The following is a 20,372-nucleotide window of genomic DNA, read 5'->3' as shown; positions in this document are numbered from 1 at the left end:
ATTTTTGCCTGAATGCATGATGAAAAAGTTAGATCTATATAATTTTTGTTAAGAATAGTTATTGAATATTTTGCTGCATTTTTCAAACAGACAACCAGAACTATATGAAACCTAACAAGGGAAATGTGGATATAAATGTCTGAAGTCTGGCAAAACCAAACGTATAGATAATTTTCTAGGGGATTGTGGTCTGAAAAATTAATTGTGTATTATTAGGACAGATCACAACATTTTGATAGACTTACTGTTACATATAACACACTTGTTTTGATAAAAGATATCAAACACAGCAATATATGGAAAGTAAAGTACAGCAAACATATACTTTCTAATTCTGTACGAGGTAAGGAATCTACTGCTGCAAGCCAAACCTCATTCACTGCCTGGCAGACCAGTAGAACACTCTGAACACAATGTGTTTCTGATTTTGAGCTTTTTTTTCAAAACATAGAAATTCCCTCAATTTTCACTAGTGCAGGAAAATATTCTTGCCAAGACTTGACACACACCTTTGTAACTTTGGGTTTCTTGATGGGGGTACCAGACATAAGCCAGTTTTTAAGGGTTCATGGTGCCCACAGGTGGTAAAATAGGAATAGTGCAGTCATCTACAAGGGAAATCCCAGTTAAGGGTATCAGTATTTTAGTCATATATGTCACACCTGGGAAAAATGCCACAACCATATATTTTTAAGATATACACATCCTTAGGTTCCTTTTACTAGATGCAAGATCTCCCTCGCTCTGAGTGGCTGGCCAGGGGAATGTGTTAAACATTAAATTTTTCATATTTTGAAATTTGTTTCTGACACATGGCAATTCCCTTGTGTCTCCTTTGCACAGGAACATGTCCCTGACAATGTTTTACATTAAACTGTGTTTCTCTTAGTATCCCGAGAGGGAGTCATTAAGCTTGTATGCATTTTTTACGAATGTGTATTGCCCGCAAGTGATGATCTGGAGGGCAGAATTACAAGCCCCTTGCAACACTTTTGCGCTGACGTTGCATCACCTTTTGTGACACAGCGGCGGCTTAACCCCTTCCCTGCTCATGACGGAACCACTCCGTCATGAGCCACGGTTGCGCTGTGCTCATGACGGAGTGCTTCCGTCATGCTGCGGCCATTGGCTGCCGCTCCGCCCACGCGGCGCCAATTCCCCACCTGTGCGGGCGATTAGCGCAGTGGACGGAGACGTGACGGAACCACTCCGTCATGAGCACAGCTCAACCGTGGCTCGTGACGGAGCGGTTCCGTTACGAGCACAGCGCCACCGCGCTGCCCCCAAACCCCCCCCAGCGCCGCGGCGGAATTCCTGCCGCGGTAAAGGGGTTAAACAATGAGTCACATTGCGGCCAATTCACAATGTGACACATCTAGGGAGATGCATCACCTTGTAAAGCCTTGTGCCACATTATACCTGCGTCAGGTATAATGTATGCAGGGTGGGCGTTCCCACTCAAAAAGCTATGTAGAACTGATACCATGAAATTTACATTTCACTGCGTCACTCTACGCCTTTACTGCATCAAAATCCCTATGCCTGTTCAGACCAGGCGTAAGGAATGACACAGGGATTTTTGAATGGGACTCAACTATTTGTTGTGGAGCAACTCCATCAGTGCGTCACTTTCTCACCATAAGATGCATCAGAATTTCTGATACATCTGTCGATTCTTGCGCCATGGTGAGCGTATTGTAAATTTTGGTGCATCCATGGTGGCGCAAGGGTTTCATATGGCGGCTCAGGGGAACTGATGCATCTTGTAAATCTGCCCCTGGGTGTATTGCACTTGGAAATTTGGAAAGCAACTGAAAGCAAAATGTCTGTTTAAGGTACCTATCTTTGGATGGAGGTATGACCCCCTAGGCTAAATGGAAAGATATCACAGCCATACTTTTTTTTTATTTACACATCAGAAGGTTTCTAGCACTGGAAAGGCAGAACTCCCTTACCCTGACTGGCATGCTGCGAAAAAGCACCGAATATGCATTTGTCAGATTTTGAGCAATTTCCCCACAACAAAGTAATTCCATCCAATCTCCCTGGTGCAGGAAAAAACCATGCCAAAACTTCACTCTTAACATGAGTCCTCCAGGTCTCAGGGTATCACACACGTAAGAGTTTTCTAAGCGTACAGGGTCCCCACAAGCAATAAATTGGACACAGTTAATTAGGGAAATGTGTTAAGTAATTGAAAGTGAAATTCAGGTGTGAGTACTCGTTTTATGGTTCATAGCTGAGTGCCAATCATTTCTCTCAGTGATTGGATGGACAGTTGATCATGCTAAATATGATGTTGGTCAGATTTTTAGCACTTTCCTCCAAAACATGACAATTACTTCCAGTCTTCCTCATTCAGTAATATGTACCCACCCAGATCTGTATCCTATCTATATTCCTATGGGTTCCCTGAGCAAGGTAGTATCAGACATTTTCTTTGGATTCATGTTACCCACAGGTGGCAAAATGTATGCAGTACATTTTGGAAATTTGTAAAGCAGCTATAATGGAAATACCAGTTTAGAGTACCTGTCTTTTGGTCTCAGATATCACCCTTGGGTGTTTGAAAACATACCTCAACTATATATTTTTTACGTATACACAGCCTAAAGTTTCTGACACTGACTGTCAGGCCTCTCTCCCACTGGTTGCCTTGAGATCAAGCTGAACAAAATGTATGTCATATATTTATCATTTTTCCACATAACATGTTAATTCCTCCCAAGCTCATACATGGACATACCACTACCAAGTCTTGACTCCTAACTTTATTCCACTGGGTCTCCATACATGTATAGGTTTTCTATGGGATCAGGGTTTTCATAGACAAGAAACCGAGTGTAGAGCATTTTGGAAATTTGGAAAGGAATTGCAAATGAAATCCTGGTTTAGGGTACCAGGTTTTTTTGTCAAAATATCAGTCCTGGGCTGTATGGAACCATAATACAACCATGTCTTTTTTTTTGTCCTCATGTCACCATGGCATTCTGCAAGTCTTGGACCATTTTCTGGCGCCCTTGTCTGTCTTATGATCCATTGTGTTCACTCGCCCGATCCTTTTGTAAGACTCTTATCGCTTCCAAGAGGTACACCATGTATTTTTAACATCTAAACACTTTAAGGTTTCCATCATTGAGTGACAGATCTCTCACACCCGGATGATTTGCCAAGAGATTGTGTAAAAAATGACATTTGTCAGATTTTTAGCAACTTTTTTTCCTAAAACATGGTAATTCCATACATTCTTACACAAGAATAGAGATCCCTGTCAAGACTTGATATCACCTTTGGTCCGTTGGGTCTTCTGAGCATGAAAGTACAAGACATCTGTGGGTTTATCTTTTTTATTCAGTGGGGACCGAAGGTGATAATATGTGGCAGTTGTAGGAGAGTAGGATCTGTTTCTTATGGTTATCCCCACTTTTTGCTGATATTTCACTGTTTTACGACTTTAATCTGGCTGGGACCCTGCCTACCAGGGGCTGCAGCATGTATTGTGCCACCCCTGGGAAGGCATTTAAAATGACACAACAGGTCTGCTAAAGCAACCTGTGTAAGGTGGAGTATGCACCCCTTACTGAGATATAGGTTACGTAAATCTCTCTGTATCCCTGCACATGTAAACCTATCAGTCACCCCTATGGCAGGCCTTAACAATCCTGAAGGCAGGGTGCTGGGTTTCATGTGAGAGGGTGCCCATGCATGAGCAGAGCCCCTCTGCAGCTTTCGGAACCTTTATTCCGGGGTTGTTTGTGATGCAGCCAAACCATATACTCGTAAGTGCATTATAACCTCGCGGTGCTAACTTTGGAATGGCTGCACGGAAACATGTTGTGCTTGGTGTCAAACACCTTGGAATCATACCCCACACCAGTAAGTGGTGTGGGAGGTATGATTCCACCCTACTAGAGGGAGAAACATGACAGCACCGGTATACCCGGTACCAGCTAAACAGACCGTGGCATCACAAAATGGATGCTGACAGCCACAGACACAAGTCTGCCCTCCTGCTGCTGGATGAAACTCCGGTAGGGGAGGCCTGGACAATAGGTTTCCTGTCACCAGACAGGCTTTAGTGTATTGGGGCTGGGTGGGTGCACTCCAAGAGTGCTTTGATGTCTGCACTGGGGGCACATTTGTTGCCCCTGTGCATAGTCTAGCTCAAACCGGTTGCAGGGGCTGAATTGTATGGGACTCGCGGCTGTGTTCTCACACTGCACATGTCCCCCGTGTGTCTCCTGTGTCACTGCCTTGGGTGGTTCCTTGGGGTCCCAGCGATTATACGTGCTCTAGGCACTGTGTCTAGTCAAGTCGTGGTTCTTATACCACTTTCTTAATATATGGTTTGGACTCCCCCTGGGGCCCATTGTATATTGTGCTATTTACTGTCGTTTAATAACTGTATTATTGTGTGCTTTGCTCTCTAACTTCATAATGAGGTTAGTAGAGAGTGTTTAGAAATAAATACATATATTTTATATATGTACCTTGTGTGGTTCTCCTCCCATTGAGTTATTCAAGAGTTATAATCTGGTAAACCAAGCTGCTTTACACTCCTTCAAGACTGAGCCTGAAGGCTGCTCTCCATAGCTACCACTAGGATAGCTTTCAATAAAGGTTGTCTTAAACCCTTGGGTGCTCATGACGAGCTGGACTCGTCATGGCACACAGTGGTAATGTGCTCATGATGAGTCCAGCTCGCCATGACACCCAGCACTGGAAATCCCTCTGGTGCGGGCACCAGAGGGATTCCCTTTCATCTGCTAAAGCCTCGGAAGCTGGGGAAGAGCTTCCCCAGCTCCTGAGGCCACCCCCCTGTTTCCCTGAAATGACGATCGGTGCGCACGTCGCACTGATGTCATTACAGTGAAACCGAAACTGAAATGAGCCAAGATGCTCATTTCGGTTTCAGTTTCTACGTGCTCAGGGGGCTATCTCAGCCCCCTGAGCACGTAGAAACTCAGGAGAGGTATCGTTGGAAAGGGGAGAATCTCCCCTTTCCAATGGTACCCCAGGAGGGCGATCCCTAAGCAGGGATCCACCCATTAGGCACCAGGGAGGGGGGAGTGGCCCCTTGGGCAAGGGCTTTTGCTCCCCCCATAAAAATGTTGGGATAATTAGTCTTTCTGCCCCCCTAGGGGGAAAATGGGGCAGTAGCCTCCAATCGGCCCCCCGGGGGGTAGAAAGCCCACTAGACACCAGGGATTTTTTATGGGATATTTATTAGGGGTGGGGGCTGCCCAAAACAGGCATGCCAATGCCCCCACCCCAGCCACAAAATTACAGTGGGTCAGTAGCCCCCAATCTGCCCCCCTGGGGGGGCAGAAAGCCCACTAAAAGTCAGGGGTTTTTTTGCACCATTTTTTTTAGGGTGGGGGCTGCCCAAAATGGGCACTCCAATGCCGCCACCCCCCGCCACCATTACAGCCTTTCTGCCCCCCGGGGGGCAGAAAGCCCACTCGACGCCAGCGATTTTTTTTCGCGTAATTTTTTTTAGACTGGGGCTGCCCAAAATGGGCAAGCCAATGCCCCCACCCCCGCCACCATTACAGCCTTCCTGTCCCCCCTAGGGAGCAGATGGGGCAGTAGCCCCCAATCTACCCCCCGGGGGGGCAAAAAGCAGACTAGACGCCAGGGATTTTTTTGGGGGCACATTTTTATTGGGGTGGGGGCATTGGCATGCCCATTTTTGGCAACCCCCACCCTAATTAAAATTTGCTCAAAAAAATCCCTGGCGTCTAGTAGGCTTTCTGCTCTCCCGCGGGGGGCAAAAAGCCCATGAGTCGCCAGGGATTTTTTTAGGCAAATTTGAATTAGGGTTAGGGCTGCCCAAAACAGGCATGCCCATGCCCCCAACCCATCCGCCACAAAAATTACAGCCTTCCTGCCCCCCGGGGGGACAATAAGTCCAGTAGATGCCAGGGATTTTTGGGGCAAATTTTAATTAGGGTGGGGGCATTGGCATGCCCATTTTGGGCAGCCCCCGTCCCAATTAAAATTTGCCCAGAAAACTCCCTGGTGTCTAGTGAACTTTCAGCCCCCCCGGGGGGTAGATGGGGGCAATAGCTGGGGGAGCAAAAAGCCCACTAGCCCACTAGTTGCCAGGGATTCTTTTGGGGCAAATTTGAATTAGGGTGGGGGCTGCCAAAACAGGCATGCCATGCCCCCACCACCTCCCCTGCAAAAATTGCAGCCTTCCTGTTCCCCCTGGGGAGCAGATGGGGCAGTAGCCCCAATCTGCCCCTTGGGGGGCAAAAAGCCCACTAGGTGCCAGGGATTTTTTGGGCAAATTTTAATTAGGGTGGGGGCATTGGCATGCCTATTTTGGGAAGCCCCCACCCTAATTAAAATTTGCCCAAAGAACTCCCTGGCATCTAGTGGACTTTCAGCCCCCTCTGGGGGGCGGATGGGGGCGTTAGCCCCCCAAAGTGCCCCGCTGGGGGGGGGCCAAAAAGCCCACTAGACGACAGGGTTTTTTTGGGGGCAAATTTGAAATACAGTGGGGCTGCCCAAAACGTGCATGCCCATGCCCCCACCCCCACAAATATTACAGCCTTCCTACCCCCCTGGGGGGCAGATGGGGCAGTAGCCCCCAATCTGTCCCCCAGGGGGCCAAAAAGCCCACTAGATGCCAATGATTACACTGGCTTTTTTATGTGTGGGGGTGGGGGCTGCCCAGAATGGGAATACCAATGCCTCCACCCCGAAACAAATAGCCACAGTTTTTCTGCCCCCCTTGGGGGCATATCAGGGCAACCCTACCCCCCAATATCCCCCCCAGGGCGGCAGAAAGCAGACTAGGCACTGATTTGCCTACCTGTCGATTTTGGGCCCTAGCACAGCCGGCACATAGGGAAACCTAGAAAACCTGTACATTTTTACAAACTAGACACCCAGGGGAATCCAGGATGTTATAACTTGACTGGCTCTCACCAGATTCTGTTACCCAGAATCCATTGCAAACCTAAACATTTGTCCAAAAAAACTAATTTTCCTCACATTTCTGTGGTGGAAAATTCTGGAATCTGTGTGGATCCACAAAATTCCACCCACCCCGCGTTCTCCAAAGTCTTCCAAGAAAAATGGCACCTCACTTCTGTGGGTCGGCCTAGTGCCCGCGACAGGTAACGGCCCAAAATGCAACGTGGACACACCACATTTTTACTAACCCTGGGCGTAGTGGGCGTAGTGGGGCTACGCAGAGCATCACGGAGTGTGGCCAAATCTATGCACACTCCTCACACTCCGTGTAGCCCCACTAATCACCGGGCTGACAGAAATTTCCTACCAACCAGCGTTTCCGCAGGTCTCCCGATAAAAATGGTGCCTAACTCGTGTGGGAGGCCCAAGTTCCTGCGACAGGCAGGTTACCAAAACGTACTGAGGCGACATCAAAATTGCCTATCACCAAACAACCTGGTTTTGCAAGGGGGGTCACCTGTGTTTTTGGGCCTGTGCTCGGCAGCCATCTAGCGAAACCTACCAAACCCACAGATTTCTGAAAACTAGACACGTGGGGGCTTTCAGGTAGGTATGGCTTGCGTGGATCCCCCAACGTTTCCTTACTCCGAATCCCCTGCAAACCTCAATTTTAGTTGAAAAAAATAACTTTTTTCACACATTTCTGTGCAGGAAAGTTGTGGCATCACCGGGCTGACACAAATTTCCTACCACCCAGCATTCCCCATGGTCTCCCAATAAAAATGGTGCCTCACTCATGTAGGAGGCCCAAGTGCCCGCGACAGGCAAGGGCCCAAGTCATTTTGTGATAGGCAATTTTGATGTTGCCTCAATACGTTTTGGGCCCTTGCCTGTCGCGGGGACTTGGGCCTCCCACACGAGTGAGGCACCATTTTTATTGGGAGACCCGGGGGAACGCTGGGTGGTAGGAAATGTGTGTCTGCCCTGTGATGCCACAACTTTCCCACACAAAAATGTGTGAAAAGTGATTATTTTCAGGTAAAATTTAGGTTTGCAGGGGATTCTGGGTAAAGGAACGTTGGGGAATCCACACAAGCCATACCTCCCTGAGAGCCCCTGGGTGTCTAGTTTTCAGAAATGTGTGGGTTTGGTAGGTTTCCCTAGATGGCCGCCGAGCACGGGGCCAAAAACCCAGGTGACCCCCCTTGCAAATCCAGGTTGTTTTGTGATAGGCAATTTTGATGTCGCCCACTACGTTTTGTGCCCTTGCCTGTCGCGGGTATTTGGGCCTCCCACACGTGTGAGGCACAGTTTTTATCGGGAGACCCAGGAGAACGCTGGGTTGTAGGAAATTTGTGTCAGCCCGATGATGCCACAACTTTCCCACACGAAAATGTGTGAAAAAAGTGCATTTTTCAGCTAAAATTGAGGTTTGCAGGGGATTCTGGGTAAATAAACGTTGGGGGATCCACACAAGCCATACCTCCCTGGAATCCCCGGGGTGTCTAGTTGTCAGGAATGTGTGGGTTTGGCAGATTTCCCTAGGTGCCGCGAGAGCTAGGATTAAAAAACTACAGCTAGGCTAGGCTAGGCAAAAAAGGTCATTTTTCACTGCGAAATTGAGGTGTGTCCATGTTGCGTTTTGCGCCGTTTCCTGTCGCGGGCACTAGGCCGACCCACACAAGTGAGGTACCATTTTTCTCGGTAGACTTTGGAGAACGCGGGGTGGGTGGAAATTTGTGGATTCACGCAGATTCCAGAACTTTCCACCACAGAAATGTGGGCAAAATGCGATTTTTTTGACAATTTTTAACATTTGCAAGGGATTCTGGGAAAGAGAAGGTGGGAGGCAGTCAAGTCACCCCTTACTGGATTCCCCTGGGTGTCTAGTTTTCAAACATGTATAGGTTTCCTAAGTTTCCTTAGGTGTCGGCAGAGCGAGGGTTAAAAAACTACAGCTAGGCACTTTGCAAAAAAAGGGTAACTTTTCATTGTGAAAATGTGGTGTGTTCACGTTAGTTTTTGAGCCATTTCCTGTCGTGGGCACTATGCCCACCCACACAAGTGAGGTACCATTTTTATCGGGAGGCTTAGGGTAATTCAGATTTGTAAAGCAACTGTTATTACCTATTGACTTTCGATGCATTTCTGCCTTCCAAATGAAAGACACTGTGTAAAAAAGAAGTCATTTTGAAAAATGACCGATAATTCTCAAGCTAGCATGAGTATTCCCAATTTCGAAAATGTGCAGATATCTACTGTTTCTACACTCTATATTATGTTACCCTTTCAGAAATACATAGGTGTCTTTCATACCAATTTTTCCATGTATACATTTTCCCACAATAATTGCTATATACCCGGTACATAATAAAAAGCCATTGCAAATTGCTGCTCAGTTTTTGACTCTGGGTTCGTCAGGTTCTTGGTGAACCTACAAGCCCTATATATCCCCACTACTAGAAAGGTCCAGTGGATGTAACGGTATATTGCTTTCAAAGAGCTGTCATTAGAAGAAGTTACAGGTGAAAACGTTGACACAAAAGGCTGCTTTTTTCAACTAATTTTCAATTTCTCCTATATTTAATTGTTAGTTTCCATAAAGAAACCTTGAAGGATCTACACAAATGACCCCTTGCTGAATTTAAAATGTTGTCTACTTTTCTAAAATTTATAGCTTTCCTGGATCCAATATTGCTTTCATACCCATTTCTACCATTAACTGGAAGGAGGTTGAAAGCACAAAAAATTGCAGAAATAGGCTATGTCCCAGAAAAATGCCAAAACTGTAAAAAATGTTGGTTTTCTGACAAAAGTCTGTAATTCCCTAAAAGCTGGGAAAATGGTGATTTCAGCCCCACAAACCCTTTTATGATACCATTTGCAGGGAAAAACCCAGACGCTTTCATTTGCAGCCTTTTTTCCCATTTTTCCCCCAAAAAACAAAATTTAGCTGTATTTTGGCTAATTTCTGGGACCCCTCCAGGGGATCCACAAACCCTGGGTACCTTTAGAATCCCCATGATGTTGGAAGAAAAGGACGCAAATTTGGCGTGGATACCTTATGTGGTCAAAAAGTTACAGGGGCCTAAGCACGCACTACCCCAAACAGCCAAAAAAAGGCTTAGCATGGGGGGGGGGGGGGGGGGGGAGGCCTAGCACCGAAGGGGTTAAACCTAATCATCAATAAGGGTTGTTTGGACTGGTACAAGGTGCCCACTATAAGTAGTGGACAGCATTTACTAGGCCAACTTCTCACAGCAGTGCATTTTGAAAGTTTGGTAAGAATCTGCAGGATATCTGTCTTTTAGTTATAACTATCTTCCCTGTGCTGTATGGAAACATTCCATAACTATACTTTTACATCTAAGGATTCTACAATTTCTTTCAAAGGTTGATAGACCTCTCTAACTCTAATTGGTTGGCAGTTGGACTTCTATGAGCAAGAAGTTTGTCAGATTTTTAGCATACTTTACCAAAACATTGTATTTAGTTAGTTTCCCTTCCACAGGAAAATATCGCTTCCAAGACTTGATCCCCAGCTATGTTTCTCTGGGTCACCTGAGTGTGGCGGTACCAGACATGTACAGGTATTGCATGGGTTCAGAGTGCCCAGAGTTGGCAAACTGCATGTAGTGCATTTTGGAGATTTGGATTGCAGCTGCAAGTAAAATACTAGTTTTGGGTACCTGTCTTTTGGTTTGGTTATAGATGGCACAACCAAGTGGTATGTAAATGTACCACTACTATACATTTTTAACATCAACACATTCTAAGATTTGATGCTGGACAGATTTTCACTAATTTTTTCCAAAACATGACAGTTCGTTCTAGTTCCTTACACGCAGTAACATATTCCTGCCAAGACTTGACTTTCAGCTGTGTCCTCTGGGTCTTCTGTGCATCAAAGTATTAGATATGTATGGTTTTCTGTGGCTTTAGGGTAGGTACATGTGGTAAATGGCTTCAGTGCATTTTGGAAAAGATAAAAAGAGCAGCATGTGAAATGCTGATTAATGGTGCCTTTATTTTGGTTACAGATATTAGGCCTGGGCTGCATAAAAACATACTATAGTAACCCTTGATGGCGGATCGGGAGAGCATGCTGAACATGCCAATTTCATATTTTTAGCATTTTTTAACAAAACAATGTCATTAACTCCATTCACCTACATACAGGGCTATATCCCTGCCTAAACATATTCATTTTAATTGCCTAATCATGAGGATACAATACATATGTGAGGTTTCTATGGGTTCATGTTGCCTACAGGTGATCAACTGGGTGCAGTGTATTTTGGAAATTTGAAAAACAGCTGCAAGTGAAATGCTGGTTTAAGGTACCTGTCCTTTTGTCACATGTATCATCCCTTGACTGTATGTTTAATATTTACACTTAAAGAGAATTTTATCTCTGGGTACCTGACTACGCTTTCCCTGAGTTATCCTCCCTCACCATGAACCAACAGGTCAACGCCGTTGCCTCCACTTGCTTCAAAACCCTCTGCATTCTTTGCAAGACCTTCAAATGGATCCCCCCCGAATCCAGAAAGACTGTCACCCATGCCCCCATAACTAGCAGACTGGACTACGGCAAGCCCTCTAAGCCAGCATCAACAAATCCCTGCTACACAAACTCCAGACCATCCAGAACACCGTAGCCAGACTCTTCCTTGGTATCCCACGGAATGAACACATCACCCAACACCTGCAAGATCTCCACTGGCTCCTTGTCAAGAAGAGATTAACTTTCTAGCTACTCACCCATGCCTACAAATATTTCCACAACACCGGACCCAAATGCCTCAATGACAGAGTCTCCTTCCACGTAGCCAAGAGAAACCTCTGCTCTGCCGACCTCGCCCTCGCCGAAACCCCCCGCATCCGCAGAAAAAGAGCGTGTGGAAGAGCCTTCTCCTACATCGCAGCAAAGACCTGGAACAAGCTCCTGGTCAACATCAGATGCTCCCCCACTCTGCACACCTTCAGAAACAACCTCAAGACCTGGCTCTTCGGCTGACTCGGAGCTGCACTCCCTCACCCCCAGTGACTTGAGACCCTCACGTGAGTAGCGTGCTTCACAATTCCCTAATTGATTGATTGATCCGATTTTTAACATTTTCCCCCAGAACCTAGTAGTTTCCTTTAGTCACACAGGATCATATCCTTCATGAGGCTGAAACCAAATCTGTGATCCCCTTGGTCATCTGACATGGGTATGTTCTCAATGGATCTGAGCAGGCATTCACACTCAAGACACCAAGGAATGTTTTTGATGGAGGAGATACCTTTAGAGATGTTTGTAGTATTTTGTAGCAGGTTTAGCCAGGACCAAAGAAATCTACTGACCACAGTAATTTCTGGAAACCAGACGCAAATGGGAATACACAGAGATGTAGCTTACATAAATGCCACTATGCTTTATTCAGAATCTCCTTCACATGCCAAAATGTGAGTTAAAAATCACTTCTTCCATTTTTGTGAGAAAAAAACAGAATTTCAATCACATGGCAAAAGTCAACCCATTCAATGTTCCCACATTTCTGTCAGTGAAATGTATATCCCACACATATAGATGGTTCTATTTAACAAAAAGAAATAAGCCAAAATTGTGACATTAAGATCACACTGACACTATGTAGACTTCATAGAGTCACATATTTGACCTGTTCCTGTGAGTTATGATAAGCCCATTGTGTGAAAGTAGATTATTTGTTGGGGTGGTTGGTAGCCCACCACAAGTAATAGTAACAGTATTCTTGTTAGACCCTGTAAAGGTTTCAGTAGCTTAAACCTGAGCTCAATCCCTGGTAGTTTTGGCACATAGCAAACAGTCTAACTTAAGAAAAAGTGTAAAGCATTTAGAAGTACCAAAATAGTAAAAAAGTCAAAAACACAACACAGCAAAATTCCCACTCCAATATGTAAAAATAGAGACTATTTTAATAAACAAAATAACACCAAAATGACAAAATCCCGAAAAGGAGAACCAGAGAGTAGTGTCAAAAAGTGCAAAGTGACAACTTCTGGCAGCTGGCCATTTTGGACTAGGAAACAGGTGAGTTTAAAGAATGATCACAATGTAGCGCAGTTGGATACAAGGAGCAGGTTTATCCTGATTGAATATTTACCTTTAGATTTCACATTTCCTTGAGAACGTAGAGATCTCAGCAGGCAAGGTGGAGGCTGGATCCAAAAATGTGCTTGTCAACAATAAGTTGACATGACAAGTTTTTTTTTAAAGCCGTTGATGAGGGGGGGGGGGGCGGGATTCAGAGTAGGAAATGTTCAGAATTCGTGCCCAGGATGTTGTTGACTAGATGCTGCTCGGTGTAAAGATTTCTTCCTTCGAACTTACTCTCTTTTCCAGAAGTCAGGACCATTCAGCAGGGCAAGGTTGCAGGCTTTAGACAAAGAGGGTTTACCCTCTTTGGATACCAGTTGGCACCAGACTCTCAGAATCAGAAACATAGCAGGAGCTACAGCGAACTCAGGGACACCAGCGATTTAACCTCGCCGGCTAGGCTTGACAGGTTGGCTCCGGCCTTCTGTCAGTTCTCTAAGCAAAACATCTTTAAAAGGTTTCTAAGTGCCAGCTTTTCATTCTCAGCAGAATGAATACAATCTGACACCAGCAAAGGGTTCCAGGTCTCTGGAACAGCACTTGGAAGTCAAGACTCACTCCAACAGAATTCACTAGCAGAGCACAGGGCAGGTTCAGTTGTAACTAGGCTGGGCTCTTTCAGGAATTTGGACTTTGTGCAGCTTTTGTGTTCCTGTAGCTTAACAGGAAGCTAGCCAACTGACCATTGGAGTCCAATTCTTTGTCCTGGGTACAAGTGGGAGCAGGTACAGCCTTCAGGGTTCTCCTCTCAGTCCTTCTGTTTTCCATAGGTCTAGTGGCATTCCGAAGAGGAAGTCAGAGGGTGCTAAGTCTATCCCTGGCAAAAGCCTGTGGGTGCAAGTGACTATTTGCCCCTTCCTAACCAGTATGAACACGCTCCCACAGGGAACTCCGCTCACTTTTGAAGCCGTTCTTGTGTGCCCTACTGCAAATAAGGCCACAGTACCCCCTCTACCTAAAACCAAGATGGCAGAACCTGTCTACCCTTGTGTGGCGCTCTTGTGTCCACCCAAGAGGTGTGGTTAGCGAACTAAGCAACCCCACCTTTTTAGTCACTCAGAACCAGCTCTGAAGGCAGATCCTCTCCCACTGGGATTGGTGCCTGGGTGGCTAACAGGACAAAAGGGGGTGGGTCCAGGTATTATCGACCTATTTTCCTGTGACAGGGAGGCCCCTTTTGAGGATAATTATGTTCCTGGCCATTGCCAGATAGTCATTCTGTTAGAGGAACTGAGCATCTCCCCACATCCAAGGCCTCTGTCTTAGCTCTCAGAGTGTGTTCACAACTTATCAAGAAGCTTTCCAGCTTCTGTGTGACTGTTGGAATCTCATGCAAATGGGCTTCTAGATGCTTGATACAGGTAAAAGGTGACTATATAAAAGTACCTAGTAGTACAAATCCAACTTTGCCAATGCATTGAACTTGCGATAAATAGTTTTAAAAGTCTAAGAATGAACGGTTTGACTATTTCCAAGCAAAGATAACTGAATTATTTTAATATTATCTCCCAGTGCTTTCCCATGGAATAGCTGTCAAAGGGGGTTATTTTATCAGGTCGCGTTTGCTATTTAAACCCGCACAGCAAAGCCACTGGTGGCAGGCCTAAAGTAATTTTTTGTATTCTCAATTTAGCAGTAGAACAATATGTACTGCAGTTCACTAGTGTCATTTAACTTACAGGCCCTCGGCACACATTGTACAATATACTAGGGACGTATAGGTAAGTTAAATATGCCGATTAGGAGAATAGCCAACTTTGAGATTTTTTAGGGGTCAAAGCACATACACTGGGCAATTAAGAGCAGTGTCCCAGGGTGCAAAAACCATATATAATATTATTTTATTCTTTGGCATTTTGGGGCAAATTGAGGGTTTATATTGGAATTACGTATTTGATCAATACGTTCTTTTCACTGTATATTTCAGATCTTTGTATCTGAGGTTTTTATGAACGATTATTTGTAAGTATGAGATGAAGGGGATTTGAATTTTGAGGGGAGTTTTGGAGTTGTAGAGATTGAGGACCTAGCTTTAATTGGTGATTGGGTTTGGTATTAAATGGAGGGGTTATCTTTTAGATAATAGAATGTTTCACATTAGGGGGCATGTATATATTTTAATGTGCTTTTTACTGTTAATTTCAGATTTGTGTATTTGGGTTTCTGAATGATTAATAAAATACAATTATGTGGTAAAAAAGGACTTGAATTTTGAGGTGAGAGTGGGATATAGGTTGTTGGGGATACATGATATTTGGCTAGCTTTCTTTAGACCATGGGATTTATAATCATAATAGGAGTTTTATTTTAGACGTTTTCTTTGCATGATTGTTAACCATTGAGCAAGTAAAAGAATGGTGATATAATCAGTGGGAAGAACATGTCTTGACATCATCACCAATTTTTTGTCAAAGGTTTTGGGTTATGAGGTGGCTTTGATAATTAAGAAAAGCATACTGGGGGTATTGTCCTATAATGGTGGTAGAATCTTCAAATATAATCGAAACAAGTGAGCATGAATGAAATCATTAATGAAGAAAATTATACACCAGGATATTCTTGATGACTGTTCTAAATGTTTTTTTAGGAGATTTATTGTATAAATAATTTCTGCTGGGTATATCGTCAATAATTGATGAGTTGTATGTATTGTATATCTTATATTCAGCAGCCCTGAACAAGGCAAAAAAACACAAAACACATGTTGGCTGTTTGACTGGAATTGGAATTTTGAGATGATTTGTAGTACTGGAATGATGATATAGCATGGAGAAGGAGATGAGTTTGAATTTGAATAAAGACACTTTATTTGGAAATCAATTTGAAGAGGGTATTTTTCTCAGAATTAACTGAGGATAAAATAGAACATTGAAACCTTCAAGCTAATTGTAATTCTCTGCAAAATTGTTAATTGTGCATAAGGCATTTTAAGAGATATTGAAGGATCCTCTTGCCAAGTAATGAACATTTGTAAAACCAAATTAACAACCCACAGCTCACTATATTTTGTAAGAGGAGGATTACAACATCTTACTCCCTTTAAATGACAGCCTACGAAGGGATGTCCTACAACTGATTTTCAATTGATGTAGAAATGGCTCTCCGAAAATACTGAACAATATAAATTAATTGTATGAATGGTTTTACTTTCACTAGGTTGGGAAATTTAAAAAAATTCATTATTAAAGTGATAGCTGCTGAAAAGGGATCAATAGATTTTTCCAAACATCAGCTTAACTAAACCTACCAAGCTGAATTTTAGGCTTTGGTAGTTCCCAGGGCCCAGGGTTTACTGATATAGTCTGCAGTTTCTGATGAAATGACTGGATTAGAATGGGCTATCCCACTACCTTCCAGGCAGAAAGAGTTAGAATGTTGACCGATATTAGATTGTGCATATGCCCTCCTGGGTCTAAAAGAAGACCGGGAAAGGAAGGTAGAATCATTGGCAAATGAGTTTAGAGTTTTAGAAGATATGGGTACCATACCTGAGACTGCCAAGGAGGAACTACAGCACCAGCAAAGATTTTTGTCATCTTGAGCTAGAACTCTGTTCATCATGAGAAAAGGAGGGAATGCATAATTGACTCTCTGGGATCGATCCTGCAGAAAGGCATTCATTGGTAGGGCTAAGGAATCTGGTCTCCAGCTGAAGAATTTTGGGAGACGAGTGTTGAGTCTGGAAGCAAATAGATCTCTTTGTAATTGATCCCATTTGACATAGAGCTTCTTGAAAGGGACGAAACCTCCAATTACTTGAATCATGAACGTATTGTGAATGCCAAACTGTGTTGAGAATACCCAGAAGATATTCTGCCCTTACCGATAATTTATGAGCCGACAGAATTCCCAGAATTCTTTTGCTAATTATGCAAGCAGTCTAGACTTTGCACCTATGAGATGGTTGATATATCTCACCGCCGTGAGGTTGCCCATTATAAGATGAATGGAGCAACTTACCTGTTTCTTTTTAAAAACTCTGGATTGCAAAGGAGCCTGCAAGCATCTCTAAACAGGTTATATGCATTGTAGACTCCTGTTGGGACCATGTATCTCCAGTCAACATCTGAACACACCGGGTGCCCCAACCTGTCAAACTTGCATCTGATTCTAAAATGGAAAACCAACATAATTGAAGGAGCTATGTAAAGAATCTCAGTAAGAGAAAGAGAAAAATAAAAGGAAAAAGTTGGAATCTTGCTGATTCTGAAAAATAATCCGCCAATTACCCAGACAGACATCAGGATGTTTTTGGGAATGGTGGGTGACTATCAACAGTGGATATCAAACTTTTCCCTAGTGGGCAAGCATTTACAGAGGCTGACACACAGTGATGGGTCGGATCCCGTACCCTGAGATAACGATTGATTGGTTGCCCTTACTAGAGCGGAGAAAAAGTCTCTGTTGTGCCATGGCACTGCAAATGCCTGATTATAACAACGTGTTTGTGCTTTTCTGCAGTGAGAGGTAGGGCTGATTCACTCAATACTTACACAAATACGTGGAAATGCACAAAGACCTGTGGCTTATTTTTCTGCTACCCTTGATCATGTAGCCTTAGGTCAGCCTGGATGCCTTAAAGCAGTGGCAGAGGTTAGCGTAAGCATCAAACTGTGTGAAAGTATAGTTATGGGTCATCCCCTTACTGTATTTGTGCCTCGTTCAGTGGAGATTGTGTTGACACGTACATGGACGCATCATCTGACTAATTGTCGATTGACTAAGTATGAACAGATTATTCTTGCAGCTGAGAATATGTCACTTAAAAGGTGTACTACTTTGAATCCTGCAACACTTATACCCCTACTTGAAAATGAATGTGGTGATAGAGAAGTTGAGCATGACTGTCTCATTGTCACTGAACTAAGTAGGAAGCCAAGACCACATATACAAAATGAGTCACTGACTGAGTCTGATCTCATATTGTTTGTTGATGGGTTCTGCTTGAGAGACGATGGAGAGCTGCCTATGCAGTCTGCATAGTCACAGGATTAGTCAATGCCTTCTGGTTTCAAGGAGTGTCATCTACACAAGTGGCGGAATTGATCAGTGTTGCTGGGGTGTGCTATGTTTCTGAACAGCTGAAAGTGATGATTGTCATTGATAGTTAGTGTTGCTTTGGTGTTTTTCATGACTTCGGACAGCTATGGTCACAGAGGGGATTCATGACTTCGTCAGGATCCCCAATCAGTAACAGCTCATATGTCATGAGATTGCCGGAACCATTGCAACTGCCTATCAAGATAGCAGTTTAAAAATGTTCCCCCCATCAGAGCCGGAGATGATTATGTGACAATTGGCAACCAGTATGCTGAGTTTGTGAGATATTGTGGCCATGAGGCCCAAACATTGAATGGTGACTATGTAAGTGAATCTGAAGATGAGACCAAATATAGCCTTTTGTTGATGACAGATGACACATGCGTTCACGGTTCATACTGGAGTAAATATGTCAACTAATGTTTCTGTTGCTCCTGGGTGGGGAAGCACATGAAGAACTCCTTTGATCATAAATATGTTGCTCCTGTATCATCAGTAAAAAATCAGACAGATGACACTTGGGAGGAAGTGAAGAGGTTATAGAAGGAAGTGCCAGAGGACGAAGAGCAGAGTTGGGTCAGAGTAGGTTGTGCCAAGAGAGATGTTGACATTTAGTTTTCCTAGGATGGAAGATCTGTATTATCAGATAGCTTTTTGTCTCCAATGGTTAGACATTTCATGGTGCCCCACATGTTCAGAGGGATGCAATGGTCAGATTGTTTCGACAGAATTGGTTTAACACCCCTCCCGATTAGGTTGATGGCTGAAGGAATGCGTCACAACAGATGAACATATGGAAAAGAACAATAGTGACACTGAGCCACATAGGCAGATCAGGTAGGCCTTTCAATAGGAAGCAGTTGGACTTCATTGAAAGGCCTTTATGAAATGGGTTGAGATATGTCCTGATAATTGTGTGTATCTTCTCGCGTTGGGTTGAAGCTTCACCCCACCAGAAGAGACGATAGCTTCACAGTGGCTAAATTGTTGTTAACGGAACTAATACCGAGCTTTGGGTTCTCAACTTAGCTGGAGTCAGACTGAGAAACTCATTGCAATAATGAGGTCCATAAAATGTTGTGTGCTGCATTAGAAGTGGAGCAAAGACTACATTGCAGTTACACGTCTAATGCTTCAGCCATTGTCAAACAAGTAAACAGAACTGTGAAATCCAGATTAGCCAAAGTGTTTACTTTGACTTTCCTGAAATGGCCAGATGTTTTGCCTTTTGTGTTAATGAGCCATCACAGCAGTCCTGATTGAAGAACAGGAGTGTCCCTCCTTGATATCATCATGGGCAGAGCAATGAGCCTTATCAGCTGTGCTTGCAAATGTGCTTGTGAAGATTGCAGATGATATTATTTGTGATTACTGCAAACGACTAGCTGGTGTGGTGTGTTCTGTGCCTCACCAAGTTGGAGCTGCCACCGTATTGGGAGCAGTACCATGACCTCAGTCCCAGCGCCTGGGTCCTGGTGAAGAAACACATTCAGAAAATGTGCCTAGAAACTCGCTGGCATGGCCCTTATCAGGTTATGCTCATCACGAACACTGCTGTTAAGTGTGGAGGTCTCCCCAAATGGATCAATGCTGCCAAAGTTGCAGAGTGGAGTGTCCCCTTGATGATGTGATAGTACCTCTACCAGAAGTGCAAGCTGCAACTGAAAGGCAGTGGAAGAAAGTTGAGTGAGTCACAGAAAATCAGAGAGAACCTGAAACAGCACATGCTTGACATGAGGGAGATTTTGATGAGTCAACAGTTGAGGTTGAGATAGGAGAGTCTTGGCTTGTGGCGCTGACTGAGCCAAATTCAGACCCTGATGAAGGGCTTAGTGCTGTGCCAAGCTGAATGGAAGCTGACAACAATTGGCCAAAGAGGCAGGAGAGAGAGAGAATGAGTCTGCCTACAAAGATTGTGCCCAATACAATCACAGAGGATACTGATGATTCTGTTCTGAGAGACAGTGAAGACGAAAGACCTACACTCAGGAGATCAAAGAGAATTAAAGTACAGTGTTGGAGGTACTCATCCCCTGAATGGACATACTTTGCCACAATTAGAGAGAACTTTGTGATTTGGCGGAAGACAGTGTAATTCCAGTGGAACCTTTGTGCACTAAGGCTTGTGAATGAACTGCATGTTGTATTTGCCTTGCCATTGAATAAACTGACACAGTTTATCATTGGCATGATCTCTAAAGTGGACTTTGATCTGTTCTTTTATTAGAGGCAATTAAATAACCTTTTTGAAAAGAGTGAAGAAGATTCCTTAGGCCAGAGGCTG

This window comes from Triturus cristatus, chromosome 6, assembly GCF_964204655.1.
Source record: "Triturus cristatus chromosome 6, aTriCri1.1, whole genome shotgun sequence".
Lineage (NCBI taxonomy): Eukaryota > Metazoa > Chordata > Amphibia > Caudata > Salamandridae > Triturus > Triturus cristatus.
The sequence above is the reverse complement of the archived record's forward strand: the minus strand, read 5'-3'. Positions refer to the sequence as shown.